The 6724-nt window shown below is 43.8% G+C and overlaps 1 long non-coding RNA gene across 1 annotated transcript; it reads left to right on the forward strand.

Annotated features, from left to right (window-relative positions):
* Window positions 1–261: 261 nt before the first annotated feature.
* On the forward strand, window positions 262–5688 carry LOC123590640. The gene is made up of 3 exons (XR_006708886.1): window positions 262–389; window positions 2770–2915; window positions 4584–5688. It is a non-coding gene; the product is annotated as an uncharacterized LOC123590640 (long non-coding RNA).
* Window positions 5689–6724: the final 1036 nt, after the last annotated feature.

A 6724-nucleotide genomic window follows, 5' to 3' on the forward strand; every position in this document is an offset into this window, starting at 1 on the left:
GGTGGCTGGGTGGTTCAGTCGGTTCAGCATCTGACTCTTGATCTCAGCTCAGGTCAGGATCTCATGGTTCGTGAGTCTGAGCCCCGCATCAGGCTCTGTGCTGATGGTGCCGAGCCTACTTGGGATCCTCCCTCCTCTCTCTCTCTCTCTCCCCTCCCCCTCACTCGCTGGTGTTCTTTCTCTCAAAATAAATAAACATTTTTTTTTTAAAAAGCCAACATCTCTTCCTTCTTCTTCTTTTTTTTAATGTTACAGCAGTGGAAGAGGGGAATTCTATAAGAACACAGTACAGGAAAGAACCATCTGTTAGAGTTTCAGGAAAGCCGTCTCTGAGCTGATGACTTTTAAAAGGAGACCTGCAAAATGGGAAGGAACCTGTCGTGCAAAAGGTAGGGGGAGAAGGAGAGGGAGAGCATTTCAAGGAGAAAGAGGATATTGCTTCTCTGGGGATGGCAGTAAGAATGAGAAGTGAGAAGGGGCAGCATTTACTCCGGTTGCCTGGGCGACCTCTGATTGAGCAGCGCCTGCTGTCTGGAGAGGACGAGAAGGGGCGAATCTGCGGTAGGAAGTGGGGTTGGTGGGTGCAGCAGTCTGTGTTAGCTGCAGCAGGGCGGGATGAGCTTGGGTTTGCTATTTCAGGCCATCCGCATAGGCGACTTTCAGTTTCCATCCAAGCCCGCCTGGGCAGGTGCATTCCAGAAGCACCAAAATCACGCCGGCGGACTGATTCAACCCCAGTTGGCTTCCTACCAAATTCCCTGCAGTAACTATTTGACACCATTTACTTAAGCCTCTGCCTCCCATCCCCCGCCCTCCCTGCCAGATGACTTTTTCTTCTTCTTGTCCCACATTGCGGCCACTGGGTAAAGGGCCCCTCACCTTCTCTCTGTTCCATCTCACTATTTTTCTACATCTTCACCTTCCTTGTTTGGGAGAGGAATGTCTTCATTCCAAAAGTGACTCCAACCTAACCACGTGATCCGTCTCCTTTTCTCTCTTCCATAAACATGTCCCATCAGTCACGCTCTCTCTTACTTATTTAATTTCTTTCTCACTTCCGCCGTGTATCCCTAAATCAACAGTTTCCTCAAGTCTCCCCTCTCCTGAAGGCTTCTCACTCAGTCGTGCTTATCTTTCTCGCCAACCTCCCGCTTTCTGGAACTTTCCAGGGGGACCTGCCGGCTGGATCACTGATTTCTCCTCCTAGTGACCCCCTCCTCCCTCAGCCCTTGTTACCTGGCTTCCCCACCTGACTGTGTGTGTGCCTTTGTCCTGCTGCATACATGCCCCTGTCAGGTTCCCAGACAGGTGCCTCCCTCCCCCTGACCCTCACTCGAAGGGCCCCCCGTGTCAATCTATAGAAGCGCCTTGAATCGGGCAGGGGAGACATAAAGGTAACTCAGCCGGCCCTCTGAGATGTAGCACTAGCTAATCCTTGCCACTGCTCCAGGCTTCGGGACTCAAGTACATCTCCACGCAAGACCATCTTGAATCTCGTAATGTGAACCCAGCTTTGCCTCCAGCGCCGGTTTCATTTTCGTTCATCCGATCCATTGAGCATGTATTATGTGCCAGGCTCTGTGGTACACAGCCCGCCACATGTGATCTCACACTCCTCACAGCACCCCTGGGGATCCCTGCACAGCCCGTAGACCGTGTTGCAGAGGTTTTGGGAAATTTGCCCAAGTTCACACAGCCGATAGATGATGGAACCAGGAGTCAACTCCAGGCCTTCTGACTCCAGAGGCTGTGCTCGATAAATAGCTCTACTTTCAGTCGAAGAGACACTGGGGGGCTGTGTGTGTGTGTGTGTGTGTGTGTAGGGGGGTGGGACGGGGAGGGGAGGGGTGATGGTGAGAAAGCTTCCTGAGATCCTGCTACCCAGGCCAGATTCTTGGGTCCTGATCAGCTGCTGCCTGGCGGCCAGAAGCAGCTATTATCACTCACTCCTGTGCCCCCCGTCACTAGGCCTGTGGGGACTTGCTCTTCCTTCCTGCTCTCAGCCTTCTGATGCTGACAGCTGTACTGGAAAATCACATGTTAGCTGCTGCCATGCTCATGAGACACAGAGCATACGTGCTACTCTGGACTTCCTGCCCACTCTGGCCCACGCCTGCCCCTACGCAGGGGGCTGGCTTACTTCCAGGCCGGGGCTCTTCTCGGCCTGTTTTACCTCCGAGCGTATAACTGAGCACTCTCTATGCCGCCACGTCAGCACGGCGTCTCTCTCTGGTTCTCCACGGCGGAGTTCATCCTTCATACCCTTTAACTCTTGACTTAAATCCGTTCCTTGAACTCTTGACTCAAATCCCCCTCCTGGGCTCTTTTCTCAGCCTGCGTTAGATTAAGATCATGTCTCACTTGTCTTGTTGACCTCTTCTGATATGTAATTTCCTTTTATTTTTCAAATTACACCTTTGCATTGAACTAAGTAATTTGAACACACTCCTTCCAAACAAGGATGGTATGGGGAAACTGAAATGAGTAAATGTGTTGGGGAAAATGAATCCCTAGAGAGAGAAATCTGTGAAGACAATTTAAAACAAACGAACGATTATCCGCATAATAATGGCCAATAACTAATGTTTTCAAAGTGTTTTGTGACTTCCAAACACCATAGTCATTGGGTCCTCGGTATTCCAAAACATGAGTTCTGTGACTCGCCGAAAGCAAATATAATGTGTGACAGGACTCAGCTCTCAGGCTCTGACTTCAAATCCTATCATCTTCTTAAACTGCTCTTTAAAGAAAAGCATTCTGTCTCGTCAGCCAGCTCATCTGGATCATTTGAAAACCTCAAGCAGAAATTTCCCAGGTCAGCGTTATGTGCTCGCCAAGAGCGAGCATCTTCAAACAGAAACCAAAAACAATGAAAATCAAGCACACCAATGACTGCTGGTTTCTCTTCAGTGGTGGTGAGTCTTAATTCTTTCTCCTTTTTCCATGTGAAAAAAACTAAAACCCTCAAGGGGAGTTGTGGGCTTTCCAAGGGCAGAGCAAAGAGACATGAGCTTAGGAAATGAAACTTTGAGGAATGGCATTCTCCTTCCTCCGCTGTAACAATGCTTAGTGCGCATTCAGGTTCTTACATCTTTTTTTCATTATTGTATTCATTTATTTTGAGAGAGAGAGGGAGAGAGAGAGAGAAACTGAGCATGAGCAGGGAAGGGGCAGAGAAAGAATCCCAAGCAGGCTCCACACTGTCAGCACAGAGTCGGATGCAGGGTTCGGCCTCACGAACCCTGAGATCGTGACCTGAGTGGAGATCAAGAGTCAGATGCTTAACTGACTGAGCCACCCAGGCTCCTCCATTTTTTTACATCTTATATCACTGAATTTAAAGTCAACAAGACCATAAAAGGTCAGTTTCGTATTTAGTCCCCTTTATCCTCCTCCTGCTGCTATAGCAAAACTAAATATGCAGTGCACCAACTCTTTATAAATCTTGTTTCCTACAGAAGAATGGAGTGTGGACTTTTTGAGGACATCAGTTCATTAAAAATGATGAGACAACTTTAGGGGGAAAATTAATGTAATTCTTCTTAATATAAGAAGTCTGTAGGCCAAATGAACTTCCCTTTCTGGTCTAATGTCATATTTGTAGAAAGAGTGTGGTGTAGATAGCAAAGTATTGAAGTGAGAAATTGTCTGCCGAATGAACCAGACGCCCAGCCAACTGACTCGCTGCCCCTCCTGACCGCCGCCCCCCTTGTATGGCTGGTACTTTCCCATCTTTCAGGTCTCCCTCAAATATCACTTCCCAGGAGACACCTCCTAAAATTTCTCTTACTCCATCACTTAACCTTCTTCCCCTTTATTTTATGTATCTATAGTATTTATCACTTTCTGACATTATATTTTGATCTGTTTACTTCTTTCCTGTCTTTCTCCTCTTACTAGAAGATATGACCTTTATGTGAATCTGTCTTAGTTATTGCTATTTTCCCAGAAACCAGCATGCTGAATTCAATTCCCTGAATAAACATTCAGGATGCCACTTGCAAAAACAGTTCTGTTATATTTTTCTCTCATATGTTGGAGAAACTAAGATTTGGATAACGTTACGACAAATAGGAGACCAAAGTTTTCTCATTGGTAAGGGTTTTTCACTTCAGACACTACAGAGAGGGTCTCCTCACTCAGAACTTTTCTATTTTCTCCACCTTGCAAGCACAAGCACAATATCTGGGTGAGAAAGAAAAGCCCAGTAAGTCTGCGTCTTACCTTAGAGGTCAAAGAAAGTAGAACAAAGACACAATTGTTCCAGATTTGTTGGTGGGATTCTAATAAACTCAGTGCCTCACACCCACTCTGTGGATTCTTCTAATGGTTCAATTTGGTCCTTAAACCTTTTTTCTTTTCAGAGCTTAGAAAGAAGGAAAGATACACTCACTAATTCAGCAAAAAGCTCCAATGTCACATTTCTGAGGTTTCCCTTGTCATCATGCCTAAAGGAATCCCTTCACCTTTCAATCACTTTCTAGTTCGTTACAGCCCATTAACTTCTCTGTAGTATTAATCTCTATCCAAAATTGTATTTTTGTTAATGTCTTCCATGTTCACGGTCTCATTCTTCATGGTAGAATATCAGCCCCACGGGAGCAAGAAAACCACTGAGACCAGAACCTGAGTTCTCGACCCATGGAAAAGCCTCAACAAGCATCTGTGCAATAAATGAAGGAATAAAGTTGCACTGGCTCTCCAAAGTCTTCCCTGATAAACCTTCCCTTCCTGACTTTGACATTCTCACCTTCCTGAGTATTCTTTGCACTTATCAGCGTTCCTCCATCACCAGGACTTTGTTCGCTAAGGCTCTCTTCCCTAATGGTCGTATAGTACCACTGAGTCTTTCGCTGCTTTATTTTAGCAAGCTGACATTAACAACACAAGCTTGTTTGTGATTATTTCATGCACTTGTATCTTGTGTCACCAACCAAGAGAATAAGTTTCCCACAGGGAAGGCCTATGTCGTAGGCCAAGGGATAGAGAAGGAAGAGAAGGTTTGCTAAAGAATGATAATGAAGTGCATTTCTAAGATATTAAGCTTTATCTGCTTATAGTAGATGCAGGTAGAAATGTCTATTGGGCAGTTTATATATATGGATCTGACATCAGAAGAGAAATCTAAACTGAAATTGCCTACTTGTGATTCGTCAACATATGTTCAGGATGAGTCGGAAACTGAGTGCACAAGCTCACTTGGGTTGACTAGAGATGGAGAAGATAAGCAGTGAAGGGCACAGCCATGGTGCTGCCACCAGTTGAGGGCAGGTAGAAGGAGACTGAGAAGGAAATATGTCAGTGATAGGAGAGGAACCTAAAGAGTTCGTCTCTGTGGGTGCCAAGAAAGTTGACTTTTTCAAGATGATAGACAATGGTCAATGGTTGCAAATGTCACAAAGAATCCAAAGAAAAGACCAGAAAATATCCACTGGATTTGGCAGATGAACATTGCCACGGCGATTTTAGTTGGGGAATGAGGACGGAAGCATGACTGGGAGGGACAAAGAATGGACTTTACTGGAAGATGAGTAATTAAGGAAAGTGAGTTCAAACAGTGCCCTTGACAAGCTTAGCTTTGAAGACAAGGAGAAAGATAGGTTGGTACCTAAATCAGGGCTTCTGTGGAAAATGAGTTGAGGTTTATTATTCAAAAGTAGGTTTTCAATTATGCATTCAAAATGTGTACAGTTTATTATATACCAATTATAACTCAGTAAAGTGGTATGTTTAAAAAAGCATGTTTTAGAATTTTTTTCAAAATATCAGTCTCTTCTGAGTTGAGAACCAAATTTCAAATTCGTGGTAACATATTAAGGTATTTCCTGATATATAAGTGAGAAAAGACAAGAAAAGGAAAGCCCAGATATATGTAAATATTGCTGGTAAGCAAAGAAGAAGAAGAAAATCAATAGTTACAGAAGCATTTTTTTTCTTATGGTAGAAAGAAAGAAGGCATTTTGAGCTGGAATATGGACCACCATAGAGAAAGGACTAGAATCATGATTATAGTTTGTAGATTATTGTAGACTTATATAAGAGGCTAGACATTGGGCTACATTCTGACCCAAGTTAAGACAAATAAAAGGCAAATTAGGACCTCCAGAAAAAGCTTCAAGAGTCTCCTGAGCACAGATGAGGAAGATTTAATGCCATCAAAAGTTTATTCAGTATCATAATTAGAAAAAAAATATATAGGGATACATTGAGTAGAGAAGGTAGAATAACATCTAAATTAAATATTTGTCCTCTTCCAAAGATTCGGCAATTGTCCTACCAGTGTAGGACAAAGATTGAAGGGAATAAAATGCCAAGGTTTAAACAATCACTCAATAGTCAGTAAACTCAAAGATGAGGCAAGTAGACAAAACTAAAGAGAAATACGAACTCAGTGGATGCTGTTTATTTAGAATGCAGCCGTTTAGAATTTCTTCTATAGTATTTTCGCATGGGATAGGAAAATAAAAGACAAACAGAAAGCCAATAGACTAACTCCTAATGTACACAGTGCTTTACATTTTTCTCTAAGCATACTTTTCCTTATTGGATCCTTAAAATAATTCAGTGTTAGGCACTGTGCCAGAGTCTCCCCCACATTAGCCCCCAAGTGATATTTATCTTTGTATTTTCACACAAACAGACCCTGAGAGGTAATAAGTTTTTCCTTTGACCTGTCTTGTTTTCCACAACATTATCCAGAGAAGCAGATTTATCAGTGACTGAA

This window comes from Leopardus geoffroyi, chromosome B4, assembly GCF_018350155.1.
Source record: "Leopardus geoffroyi isolate Oge1 chromosome B4, O.geoffroyi_Oge1_pat1.0, whole genome shotgun sequence".
In the NCBI taxonomy this organism is placed as follows: domain Eukaryota; kingdom Metazoa; phylum Chordata; class Mammalia; order Carnivora; family Felidae; genus Leopardus; species Leopardus geoffroyi.